The 14,114-nt window shown below is 39.5% G+C and overlaps 1 protein-coding gene across 5 annotated transcripts in view; it reads left to right on the top strand.

Annotated features, from left to right (window-relative positions):
- RIN2 (Ras and Rab interactor 2) overlaps positions 1-14,114 on the top strand; it is a 247,291-nt gene that overhangs the window by 87,072 nt on the left and 146,105 nt on the right. For all 5 annotated transcript variants that reach the window (XM_043989609.1, XM_043989610.1, XM_043989607.1 and 2 more), the window contains one exon: positions 6,925-6,948. The gene's annotated coding sequence lies outside the window, so the exon portion shown is untranslated. The remainder of the gene's footprint in view (positions 1-6,924; positions 6,949-14,114) is intronic.

Raw genomic sequence — 14,114 nt, 5'->3', positions numbered from 1 at the left:
ACTGCCTATGGAGAGGTTTCTCCTTCTGACCTCAGTAGCATATGTAACTTCAGCATGGGCAAGGTGTGGCCCCTCCCAAATGAGTCAGCTAAACTCCAATAATTTTTACCACATTCCCCCCTTTGTTTCCTCAAGAAGCACGTGTGTTTCCTTGATGAAACAGTCAAAAATAACAGAATATAATACCCTATTCTAACAAACAATATGTTAATAACAATATAGAAAAGAGAGAAAGGGGAAATTTTGTCCAGAGGGGCAGTCCCTCATGAACTGGTGCTTTGACACTGGCCTGCAGAGGCCACACCTTGAAGTGGAAATAATAGAAGTCATTATCACAAACTACAAATATCACAGAGCAGATGTATTTCTTTGTCATGTGCTCATCCCACTTTAGCTTATTCATGCCTAGAAATATTGGCTAATGAGCTTGAAGGTAATATATCTTGGAAAGATCATTGAACCTTGTGGTCAGAAAACTTGGCTTCTGGCCAAGGTCATACCACTAATTAGCTCTTTGATGTTGGATAAGTCACTTACCCCCTCTTGACCTACTTTCTTCACTTATGAAGTTGGGGTTTTACAGTCTCTGTCTCACACAGTTATTGTGAGGACCAAATGAAATAATCAAAAAATTAATTAAAGTTTTATTAACCACCTACCATAGAGAAAGCACAGTATTAAGCCCCAAGGCAGAGTTGGATAGGAGATATAAAGATAACCCAATCTCCACTCTTGGGGAGCTTCCAATCTAGCAGGAGGTGAGGCATATATACAAGTAGATATATAAGAGACAGGCAAATGTCCTGAACATTAAGATGAGGAAGGAATTTCTTCTGTGTTTATCAAGGAAAGCTTCATAGAGGAGGTGGCAAAGCTATCTTCTTTCAGTGGCCTCTGTATGTCAAGGTGCTTTGTCAGCTGTGTAAAGAGCTCTATAAATATATGATATTATTATAATGGAAGAATTGAGTTCCATAGAACAACTACTCCTGATGTAGTCAGAATCCGTAAACTGCTCACTTTGCATCATTAAGAATGAAACTTTTCATATCAGGCTCTTTTGAAAGAAAGCCATTTGCCCAATTTGATTTTCCAACCACAAACTCTATCATAGTATATTTGCCAACCTGTTCAACTTGGCACTTATTAGGAGAACTCCAAGTAGTCAAAAGAGATTGGCTTCACTAGAATACCCAAACTGGGTTAAAAAAAACCCAAACTGCACATACATTTAAGCTGATCCATTTCAGTAATAAAAGAAATTCAAATAATTTCATCTCATCTTCAGAGATAATAAATGCATTTTAATATCCTATATAATCAGGATAACAACAGAGACACCACTTTCTATCCCAGTCTGTGGTTATTAGCCAGTTGCTACAATAAAAAAGGACAGTTCAGCACTTGGTGTAGTCTGGACATCACTGAAGATGGAAAGTCATTTACTACTTGAAAAAATAAGGCCTGAGATTAGAAAATGCCTCTGCTCACTGGGGGAAAAGTCTCCTAATGGAGAACATGTAAAATAAATACATGTCAGGTTTTGAGTATTTCTCCAATTGTATGGTAAGGCCCTGTTCCCCAAAGTAACAAATTAAACAACAGCTACGACAGAAAAGGCAACGGGGACTGACGGAAGTTTGGGGACATTAAAATAAGTCTTTTAACTCTTCCTTGTGGCTACAGCTGCACCAACACAAAGCCACCTTTGAGCTAGAATGTCTATTAAACCCTGGCACCAAGGGGAGTTTTATGCTGGAGTCCATAATTGATAGATTTTTTTGAGAGTGGTCCTGTGTTTAGCTTTATCAATGTGGTGCTTGAACTGGGCTTTCAGCTGACCTCCAAAAGGAAATAGTAGTTTCAAAAGGAAGAATTTTAACTTTGCCAAGAGCCAGATAATGGCATGACATAGAGAAAAGTCAGGGCTTTGTGGTTTGGATATTAAAGTACAGTTCTCTTAGCCCCACCACATAGCAGCACTGAGAAGATGGAAGGTACAATACATTTGGTTATTCAGAAAGGAGTTAAGATTTGAGATTTCACTTTCCTGTCTTTAAGTTTACTCAGTAGGGCAAGTTCCTCCTTCCTTCACTTTCTGCCCTCCCTTCAATCCCATTTTCCCTCACCCCTCTCTTTTTTTTTTTTAAAAAGTGTTTTCATTAAATAGAATTCCATAGCTGTAGCTATCTTCTAAGAATTTAAGCCTGGACATTGAGAAAATGTCCCAGAGGTGAGAATGAGCAGGCAACCCCCCCTTGGGTGGAGATGGATTTAATAGAATACACATACAGATTACTTTCCTCACCAATTAAAAATAAGACAACCCAACCATTTTTTCCCGAGCTGTGGAATGTGACTTAGAATACCACTAGCCAGGTCATCAATAATTTTTTCCCCAGACACATTATTAAACAATGACTCTGTAATGAGGTGGGAGTGATTCTATTGCAGCTGTCTTCTCATGATTCTCTGGCTTTATAAATGGAAGGTTGTGATTTTTAAAAATATTAACAATAGTCATTCGTAAGGAGGAATGCTAAATATCTCTTCTCACAGATGTTTACTTGGCTGGGACCTAGGCAAGGAATTGTGAGCAAGCTACATTTCCTATCTGTGGATTTTTAATCCAGGGATCTCAGAAACAATATAAAAGCTGTTGCAGCCCTCTGCCTCCTGGGATCATAGCAGAGGTTTTGGTAGCTTAAAGGTGAGTTGTGAGACATAAGAATAGGAATGGTTCATAAATAGCTCCCCTACTCCCTTCCCCATCACCTCATTCCATTGATTCCCCTGCAGCTCCAGGCATAGTCTCTGCAAAGACTCACACAAAATTGGTGAAGTTCCAGGAGCCAGGAGGCACAGCTGCAGCAGATCTTCTCTCACCTTTGCTGCTGCCACATTTAGTTTCAGAGCCCTGCTACTGCTGTCACTTCCTCCTAACTGACCTCCTTTCAGCATGATCCTTAAGGCCCCGTCCTAGGTTTGGTTGGGTACTTCTGCACACTTGAGAAGCCTGTGTTCAAACTGGGCCATTGACATGGACGTATGTCAAAAATAATGATAATATTGAAGGACATGTTCCATGTTTAGCGTCAAGGATTCCTCCAGTTCTAAATTCTGTGATTCTATACCCCATCCAGAACAGCCAGATTATTAAGTGTGACAATTTTTCTCTGGAACCCATTCAGCCAAAGAAATGCTGTGGGTTCTTTATTTGTACCCCAGTCCTCAGTGATTAGGTTTCCTGATTTGCATTTCAGTTCCTTAATTTGGGGGCTTTCTGCCTTCCACCCCTATATCTCTTTTCTTTCTTTTTTTTTTTTTTAGTGAGGCAATTGGGGTTAAGTGACTTGCCCAGGGTCACACAGCTAGTAAGTGTTAAGTGTCTGAGGCCGGATTTGAACTCAGGTACTCCTGACTCCAGGGCCGGTGCTCTATCCACTGCGCCATCTAGCTGCCCCTCCACCCCTATATCTCAATGGTTAAACACCCTGCCTCGTTCCACCACAGACTTGGCTTCCTAACCCTGTTAGTCTCTCAATGAACAGATCCCTAAGACCCACAAGCAGTATACTCCAGATGTCCTCTTAGTACCCAGTGAATTGTCAGCCTCATGGAGGAACAATAACTACCTGCCCTACCCCTGATCAGATTCACAATTCAGACTTTGGTCTTGCACTAGTATTTTCCCCTTGGGCTAGTATTTTAGTCTTGGATATGCTTTCTGACACATGTCTTTGAGCCTAGAAGTAGTAGACATCTGGCTGTGTTCCTTTGTCTAAATCCTCAACTCTTGCCCAACCCTACAAGTCTGTATGGATTCCTGGTTCCAGCCTTACCAAGTCTGGCTGATTTTATAAGATAGAATTTAATAAAAATAAATGTAAAGCCCTATGTTTGCTTTAAAAAAGAATTCATCTGCACAAGCACAAAATTGGAAGAAGAATGATGAGGTAGTAGTTTCATATGAAAAAGTGGTCAATATGAATGAACATCGTTTTATAATAGCAAAAAAAAGGCTAATGCATTAAGAGAGAGAAAGTTTAATTATCATTTTTCCACAGATAACTTAAAAGTCTATATATCTAGCCCTAACCTTTCTCTTTTTGGCAGTTAGGTGGCTCAGTGGCTAGAGTACTGGGACTGAAGTCAGGAAGACATCTTCCTGAGTTCAACTGGCCTCAGGCACTTACTAGCTGTGTGACCCTGGGCAAGTCACTTAACCCTGTTTGCCTCAGTTCCTTATCTGTAAAATGAGCTGGAAAGGAACATGGCAAACCACTCCAGCTTCTTTGCCAACAAAACCCCAAATGCGGTCAACAGCAAAATCTCTCTCTTTATCTCTAGTCTCATATCACCAACTTCCTATTAGATCTTTCCATTTGTACTTCCCTTAGGCATCTCAAGATCAACAATTCCAAAACAGGATTTATTATCTTTCCCCTAAAACCTACCCTGCTTCCAAATCTGTGGCTACCACCATCCTTTCAGTCACCCAGCTCCCCATAATCAGTCTTCCTTGACTCCTAACTCTCCCTAACCTCTCCTCTCCATATTGTGGGGACCAGTTTTTAATTGGAGAGTGTTAGCTCAGCGGCTCACCACACTATTTGGACAAGGAAGGAGACCAGCAGCCTTTCTCAAAACAGAGCAGATTTATTTAACAAGAACGAACTTAAAAAAAAAAACAACACAAACAGGATCAGTACGATCAAGGGAAAGGAAAATAAAATAGGGAAAAGGGAAATAATATAACCTGAATAACACCACCACCCAGGAATCAGCTGAGAACACACAGCAGCATCCTGTCGCCTTCCAGCTTCAAGCTAGAATGGCAAATCTCCTTCCTTCTTCCCAGCAAACGCCTGGCTGGCCGCTCTGACATTCACATGACTGCCCTCACTGGGCTTCCAATCATTATAATTTTGCCAGGCCCATGTAGGTGTTGGCAAGTGGTGATGACGTGAGGTGCCAGCGCCATGGTGACAGCTACAACCAGTGCATGGAGCACCGTGCCATTTGCAGAGCCCCAGAGGCCAGTGCGCACGCCGAGGTTTTTTTTTAATTCTAGCCAAAAGATGGGGTCATAAAAACCTCAAATAACAACTAATTCTTCACAATATCTACACCTTATGGATTCTTCTCCCATCTCTCATATTTTCTCTTTCCTCTCTACTCACATAGCTATCACCTGCTTGTTCTCTTTATTGATTGATTGATTGATTGATTGTTCTATTGCATAGCCTCCAAATTGACCTCCCTACCTCAAGTCTCTCTCCTTTCCAGTCAATCTCCCACACTGCTGCCAAGGTGATTTTCCTGAAGTTCAGGTCTGATCATGGCGTTTTCCAAAACTGCAATGGTTCTCTGTGATCTGTAGATCAAATACAAACTCCTCTCTTTGACATTTAAAGCCCTTTACAACCTAGCTCCATGTATCTTTTCAGACTTATATATTGTCCCCTTTCACACACTCTCTGCTCCATCCAAGCCAGCTTTCTTATTATTTTTCTCAAGTGAGTTAATAATGAATAAACACATAAATATCTACTATGTGCCAGGTACTATGCTAAGTGCTTGGGATACAAATACACCAAAGAAAGACAGTCCCTGCTCTCAAGGCACTTATAGTCTATTGGGTAAGACAACACATAAAGAAAGTTGAAAGGCAGGTTTAGGGGCATGGTAGAGAAGTCAAAAAATAAAAAATTATTACAGTACATGGCACCTCCTAGATACTTATTAATTGACTGATGGGTTGTTTGAGTGATAGCAGTCTAGAAAGAGATAGATAAGTAAGGGAATAACTCAGAACAGACCCTCATTTCTTGCCTGGCTGTACTAGTCTGGGACATCTCTGACTGTTCATGCAGTGACATGCCACTGCATCTAGTACCTTTCCCTTTTCAACTTCCTTTTGTGTGTTGTCTTTCCCCTTTAGACTGTAAGCTCCTTGAGGGCAGGGACTATTGTTTTTTCATATTTTTATCCTCAATGTTTAGTACAGTACCTGGCACACAGCAGGCCCTTAATAAATATTTATTTACTATTATTATTGATTGTGCTGCCCTGATCAAAATTCATCTGGAATATTATGTTCCATTCTGGGCTACTACATACAGATTTTCATATGATATATTTGTTTAATCCCATATATACTTTGTAATTAGATCAACAGAAGCACAATTTGCTTACTTTCATCATATAAACATAGATTCTCATCTAGGTTAGTTAGTTCACCCACCACCTAGCTTAATGTCAGAGTACAAACTGGTTTCCGTTAGTTGAGTGAATACAACGATTCAACCATGATAGTTCGGGAAGTATTTTTTGTAATATTCTAATCTCCACAGTGCTGTCAGAAGTTCTTCCTGGGAGATAGGACCTTGGTGAGCCCTGCTGCTTAGATCTTTAGACATGGTTGGTTTGCACCAGAAAGGAATAAGTCTCAATGTCTGTGACCCTGGCTTTTGGCCATACCATTGGTGTTTTGTGAGCCGGGTTCATGCCCTCTTTCCTGGACTGGGGAATTAAAATTTTAACTTTCATTATGTTATTTGGTTAAGTTTACCCAGGAGTATGCTCGACTTTTGGCAGGACATGCATTTGTTTGTGGTTACGATTCTCCTGACTCCTATTACTACTAGACTTGGTTGTAGTTTGAGAACTGTGTGGCTTAGTAAGCAGCTCTCTTAGCGCAGCTGGTTAGAGCAGTCAGTCACAGGGGGCCATGCCATCCTCTGAGCAGTAATCTGCATGGATGCCCTCCTCCCTCAAGAACAAAACATGTTGAACACTGGAAAAAAGATGTCATGAACAACACCAGATATTTAACAGATACCTTCTCAGAAACTTATAAGAAATATTTAATTGCTCCCTAGCTAAGTAGTGACATACTTTCTTGTTTGATTTTGCTTTTAGGACATCTGGGAGATTCCTCCTAAGGTAAGCATGGCTTTTCCTATTTCTTTTAGAAGCTAAGCTGTCTGTTGTGTCATTATAATGACCAAGTTTGGCTCCACCAAAGAGTTGAGTACTTTCTTCTTTGCAGAGGTGGGGAACTATGGGTGTTAAATATTGCCTATATTCACAAACTTGGTTGAAAGACTGCTTAGATTTGCTGAACTTTTTTAAAAATTTTTTTAATTTTTGTTCTAAAAGATGGCTTATTGGGTAGGGAAGAGAGGATATATTAGAAAATGAAGATGATGTAAAAATTAAAGATCAATACATTTTTCAAAACAATATCAATTTTCTAATAATAAAGACTGGGCACTATGCCACCTATATTCACATAATTGGAGTCTTTAAGCTACTCCCCTGGTGTATGTTAGCCCTGGGAGTCTTCATTGACTATGTTAAGTCACTAGGGTACTTTTAGCAGCCAGAAGTAGTTTTTAATAGAATCACAGCATTTTAGAGTTGGAAGGGATATTAAGTGGTCACCCTGGCCATCTCCATACAATGTTGTCGGCTAAGCCAAGATCATCCTCACTGGAAGCTTGGACACTGCACTGGGATGCTGGGCTCTGACAGGTATACTTTTGCCTCATCTTTCACTGGGGCTAGGCCTCTTTGTCACTTCCACACCATGACATTGCAAAAGTACCCATTCCCTTTTCCCCTCCCCTTTTTATGTTGTCATTTTCCATTAAAATCTAAGTTCCTTGAGGACAGAAACTATCTTTTTTTGTTTCTCTCTGAATTCCTAGGCCTAGGACAGTGCCTGACACCCAGTAAGTGCCAAATATTTTATCTGTTCTTTTTAGATAAGAGGAAATTGCAATCCAGAGATGTTAGTGGGAGGAAAAAAGAGCATTGGCCTAGTAGGCACGGGATCTAGGTTCCCTCCCCAACTCAGCTGCTATCAGTGGGCAAATCTTTCAGTCTATTAGAATTTCTTGAGATTAGGGACTGTCTCTTAATAACTGTGTACACTTCAGTGCCTAGCATAGTCAATCAGTCAACAGACATTCATTAAGCATTTACTGTATGCCAGGTACTGTGCTTCAGTGTTAGGAAATATAAAGAAAGGCAAGAATATGGCCTTGCACTTAGAAGTTTCTTTGTAGATCAAATTGTATGTAAATTCTGTGGAATTAAAAGCAAATAGTAGGGGACAGCTAGGTGGCACAGTGGATAAAGCACCGGCCCTGGATTCAGGAGGACCTGAGTTCAAATATGGCCTCAGACACTTGACACTTACTAGCTATGTGACCCTGGGCAAGTCACTTAACCCTCATTGCCCTGCAAAAAAAAAAAAAACAAAAAAAATTTTTTTTTATTTTTAAAAAAAGTAAATAGTAAGAATGACAGTTTTCTTTTTAGAGGTCAGTCATGAAGGAAATAATGAACATGGACTAAGTGGAGGGAGGTAGAAAGGCATTCAGTGCAGAGTAAGTAAACACACTGGGCTGCCCAAGGCTACTTTTGTTTTTCACTGTGGGAATGAGACTTCATATAAAGCCCAAAGTCTGAAAGGAACAAAAGGGGGAAAGGATAGGTAGCATTTCTTTTAAAGGGAGAAGCTTCACCCACAGTGCTGCTACTGAGAAATTGGAACAGGATTTTGGGTTAGCTTTTGGGTTTGTTTTTTTTAAAGAGAAGTAGTTTGAAAAAGAAAAAAGAGCCTCACATTAATCCCAGACTGTCAGTCAATATTCTTAATCAAGACCTTCAGGGGTAGCTAGGTGGCGCAGTGGATAAAGCACAGGCCCCAGATTCAGGAGGACCTGAGTTCAAATGCGACCTCAGACACTTGACACTTAACTAGCTGTGTGACCCAGGGCAAGTCACTTGACAACAATTGCCTTACCAAAAAAAAAAAAAAGACCTTCTGCTGAGTTCCTCCAATAAAGCTCTACTCTGCTACACCTTTCGGGCATGGAGTATGTGTTCGGCTCTGAAGAAGAGCTTTACTGATTTGTACAGGCTCATTACCAGAAGATTGATCACTGGACAGCGAACTGTAACTTGTGAAGCCATCTATTGAAGTTTGGAGGGCTTGAAATCTGCTTTGATGAAAGGCGTGTGCACACAGATGAAGTTGCAGCTCTTTCAAAGTATTAAAGTATATGAATGTTAGAGCATAAGAAATTCTAAAGAAGAGGCAGTATGGTATAAATAGGAAGAGCCCTACTCATAAGACCTGGGTTTGAATCCCAGTTCAGTCACATACTACCAAATGACCATAGGCACACAGGCACATTTAATCTCTCTGGACCTCGGTTTCTTCACTAATAAAATGACGAGTTGAATTAGAAGACCTCCAGAATCTTTTTTTTTTTAATTTCAAATCTATGATCCTAAGCATGGGGTTCTTTGAGGGCAAGAGCATGAAGAAAAAGGAAGATGAAATAAGGGATGGATTTGTTCAACCCTCGTCTGGCTGGCAACTCCACAGTCCATCTGAAAATGCCATTAAGTTGGATGAGACAAGCTGCTATATAAGCTTTGTGAGCTATTTTCTGGCCAGCAAGAGAGAAGCATCAGCAACCCTGCTATTTAGCTGTGTACGTATGTGAAAGTCATTAGTGTTTGTATATCTTAAACTCTTGGTAGACCTTGGTGAGCGAAAAGCTGAACTAAGTTATATCACAGAAACTTAACACTCTTTCTGGCTTTAGAATATTTGCTGAATGGAGATATTTCCCCTGTACGTAGACTGTATTTGTGTAATGGGATATTTGTGCAATGTGGCTTTTCTATGGTTTCTTCACCATCCATATAAAGCGAAGGAAATATTTCTGTTGGGCCAATATTCCTGAAGTACAGTGCCACAAATCCTGCCTTACATAACCTAGTCTGGTAGACACTCAGGAGAAAAACAGGAAGTCAGGACATATACACATTGAAAAGATTAACTAAGGATGTTTGGGTTTTGGGGTTTTTTTTTTTGTTTTTTTTTTTTAATGATGTCAGACAGACTGAATTAAAGAATGGTCTTTTACTCCCAGAGTTTAACTTGTAGAAAAGTTGCATTTCTCACCTCAAATTTGATAAGTTTATCTATGGGGAGGGTGAGGCTATACCTTTTATTTCATTAAATTCAACAAATAATTATTGATCTTACTACTGTAATAGGGGTTTTTTTGAAAAAAACAAAACCAACTAAACCTGCTATTAGAAAGATCGCTGTTGTGATCCTCAAGAAACCTGGGGTTTTTTCCCAGGTCTGTCACTAATAGTGTGATCCTGGGCAGTGATAAAAACTGACATATGGAAATATCATGGAGGTAGGTATCATTAGTATGTTTCCCCATTTTTCACTTGGGGACACTGAGAAATAGAATGGTTTACCCAAAATCATACAGCTAGTTAGCATTTGAAGAAGGCAGGGTGGTACAGTGTAAAGAACAATGAATTCAAATCCTTCCTCAGATGCTTATTATCTGCGTGACTTGGAGCAAGTGACCACCCCTTGGCTTTATTTTCCACATCTGTGAAATGAGAAGATTGGACTCTGACTTCTAAGAGCCCTTCCAGCTCGAGTTATAATCCTATGAACCTGGTTTTCTTCATTCCAAGTATAGCATCCTAAGAACCATATCCTGTTTCAGGTCTGGGCCTCAGATTCCTCAACTGTGAAGTGAATTATTTGGATTGGAGAAATTGACTCCTTTAAAATTTCAGCTTGACATTCTTTTTTTATTTAAATTTTAATTTGGGGGGGGGCAATTGGGGTTAAGTGACTTGCCCAGGGTCACACAGCTAGTAAGTGTCAAGTGTCTGAGGCCAGATTTGAACTCAGGTCCTCCTGAATCCAAGACCAGTACTTTATCCACTGCGCCACCTAGCTGTGCCTCAGCTTGACATTCTTTGATCCTGTGAGATATTTATAACCTCCATGGTGTCATGGCCAGGTATCCACTGTTATGGATCAAGGATTATAGTCTTAGGTCACAAGGATAAAGAAAGAAGGATGGTCCTTAGTTCAAGGTACAGTCAAGTCATCCTCAGAGATGAAGCTCAAAGTTAGTCAATGAACTAGGTTGTATTAAGTGCCTACTGAGTGTTACGCACTGTTCTTAGACAGGGGGTACTAAAATTGACCAAAAACAAACAGTCCCTTGCTCTCAAGAAGCTCACAGTCTAATGGGAGTTACAAATGGTTAATAATTGCAATACTCTTTAATGTCTTCTAAGGTGAAGAAATTCATGTCTACCTATCCATCACCGATTCCCCCTACCTTAGAACCTACCCAGCCCCTCAGGATTTGAGGGGCCCTTACTGAGAGATCACCATGTTCTTTTACTCACATTATCCTTTGGCAGGGTCACCTTATCAAGAATGAGTTGTTGAGTCCAGAGGGGAATCTTGACACCCTGCAGATTCAGGAGTTAGCATTAGAATCAGATCCATAGCCTCCATCACTGAACGATTCCTCCAAAGGTTGGCCAATGACCCTGGTCATAGTACTACTAAAAAGTAATGACAGTCCACAATGGGATATGATTGAGTCCAATAAGTAGAAAGTATTATAAGAGTTCAAAGAGAAGGAGTCATAAATAGAATAGATGGGAGAAGTATACATGACTGGAGAAAGAGGATGGACAAATGTGTAGTGGTAAAAATGATCTTGCAGTATTTGAAACATTAGCAAGAAGACTGTCCTGCTTGGAACAGAAAGAATATTCATACTGGGAGTAGTGGGAGGATAAGGTTAGAAAGGTAGACTGGGGGCAGGTTATAAAGGATCTTGAATTTCAATTCCTGTAGACACTGGTTAGAGTCATAATTTTTTTTTTAATTTTCATCATCATCAGTTCTCTGAAGTCATAATTGGTCATTACATTCATTAGAGGCCTTAAATCTTTCAACTGTTATAAATTATACTTCTCATCTGCTTACGTCCCTCTACATCAGTTCATACAAGTCTTTTCAGGCTTCTCTAAAACCAATTCTTTTGCCATTTCTTATAGCACAATAGTATTTCATCACATCCTTATGTCATGATTTATCTATTCCCCAACTGATGGGCTTCCCCTTAGTTTCTAGTTCTTTGTCACTACCTAGAGAGCTACTATAAACATTTTTATATGTATAGGATATTTCCCTCTTTAATCATTTTGGGGTATAAGTTTAGCAATGGTATCACCATGGCAAAGGCCATGCACAGTTTAGAAACTTCCAAAATAGTTGGACACGTTCATAGTTCCACCAACAGTGAATAAATGTGCCAGTTTTCCTGAAACTCCTCCAACATTTGTCATTTTCTTTTGTTATCTTTGCCAATCTGATAGGTGTGAGAATGAACTTCAGAATTGCTTTAATTTATATTTTACTAATTATTAATGACCCAGAACTTTTTAACGTAACTATAGATAGCTTGGATTTCCTCCCCCGAGAACAACCCATTCATGTCCTTTGACTATTTATCACTTAGGAATGGCTCTTACTCTCATAAATTTGAATCAGTTCCTTCTGTGTGTTGAAAATGAAATCTTTATCAGAAAAAAAATTGCCACAGATAGTGTTCTACAATTACTTGTTTCCTTGCTAATCTTTGCTAAATTAAATTGATTTGTGTAAAACCTTTTTTTAATGTCACATAACAACAAAGTTGTCCCTTGCACTCTTCTTTGAACATTCCCATCCTTTGCATGGTGACGAACTCTTCCCTATCAATAGATTTGAAAGGTTTTTTATCTAAGTCATGTATCTATTTGGAGCTTATCTTTGTATATGGTGTGAGGGGTTGGTTCAAATCTGATTTCTGCAGTTCAGTTTTTCCAGCAGTTTTTGTCAAATAGTTAGTCCTTTTCTCAGTATCTGAGGTCTTTGGGTTTATTGAACACTGGGCTACTAGGTTCATTTACTACTACATATCATGTACCTAATCTATTCCACTTATTGACTAGTAAAATGCAAGCTAGCATTTTAGCCCATGCCAAATAGTTTTGATGATTGCTATTGTAGTATAGTTTGACATATGGTACTCCTAGGCTCTAGTCTTTCACACACACCCCTCCCCCCCCTTCCCTTGAAATTCTTGACTTTATGTTCCTTCAGATGAATTTCATTATATTTTTACTAGTTCTAGCAAGTAATTCTTTGGTATTTTTATGGGTATGAGACCAAATAAAGTAACTAATTTATGTAATATTGCCATTTTTATTATATTTGCTCAGGATTTAAATTTTATACAAAGATTGATATAGCAGTAGTATGCAAGATGATTTGGAGAAGAGAGAGATTATCGATTAGAAAAACAGCAGTAGGCTTTTGTGTTATCTGGACACAGCATGGAATGGGAAATGGCAGTAAGGATGCAAGTGAATGAATGAATATGAGAGACATTTAAGAAAGAATTTATAAAGTTTGTGATACACAAGAGATATGGGACAAAAAAGTAAGCCTAAGTGATTGAGAGAATAGTGATGCTATTAGCAAATATAGATAAGTCAGATTAAAGAGCTCTTTGGGGGAAATGAAGATGAGTCTCAATTTAGATATTTTAAATTTGGTTCAACATCTGTGATGTACAGAAGACACTTAAAATAGATCCTTTTGTTCTTTTTCTAAAGTAGTGAAAGATATCTCTCTTTTTTTTTTTTTAGGGCACTTGAAGTTAAGTGACTTGCCCAGGGTCACACAGCCTATAAGTGTTAAGTGTCTGAGGTCAGATTTGAACTCAGGTACTCCTGAATCCAGGGCTGGTGCTCTATCCACTGCGCCACCTAGCTGCTCTGAGAGATATCTCTTTTAAAAGTGTCACTTAACCAAATTTAAGCAGCAACTGAGGAGAGATAAACATTGAGGGGACAGGCTGATTGAATTGAAGCACATTTACCTTGAAGGAAACTAAGAATTCTGAGACAGAGGTGAAAAAAGAATGCTTTCCAGACATGAAGTACAGCCAGCTGCCCATTGGACATTTACCAGATGTCCTGTAGACATCTAATTCAACATGTCAAAAAAAAACCCTGTTATATTCCACCTTCCCTCAAACCCTTTCCTCTTAATTATTATTGTCAGGGCAAGCTCATCATCTCTAATCTTATCACCATGCTGCTAACTCAAGCCTGACACTGCCTCCTTTAGCCTCCTTTCCCCTCTGTTTGAAGGACCAGAGAATGGTGTACCCATCTCCTCCCAAAGCCTCCCTTTA

This window comes from Dromiciops gliroides, chromosome 2, assembly GCF_019393635.1.
Source record: "Dromiciops gliroides isolate mDroGli1 chromosome 2, mDroGli1.pri, whole genome shotgun sequence".
In the NCBI taxonomy this organism is placed as follows: Eukaryota; Metazoa; Chordata; class Mammalia; order Microbiotheria; family Microbiotheriidae; genus Dromiciops; species Dromiciops gliroides.
The sequence above is the reverse complement of the archived record's forward strand: the minus strand, read 5'-3'. Positions and strand labels throughout refer to the sequence as shown.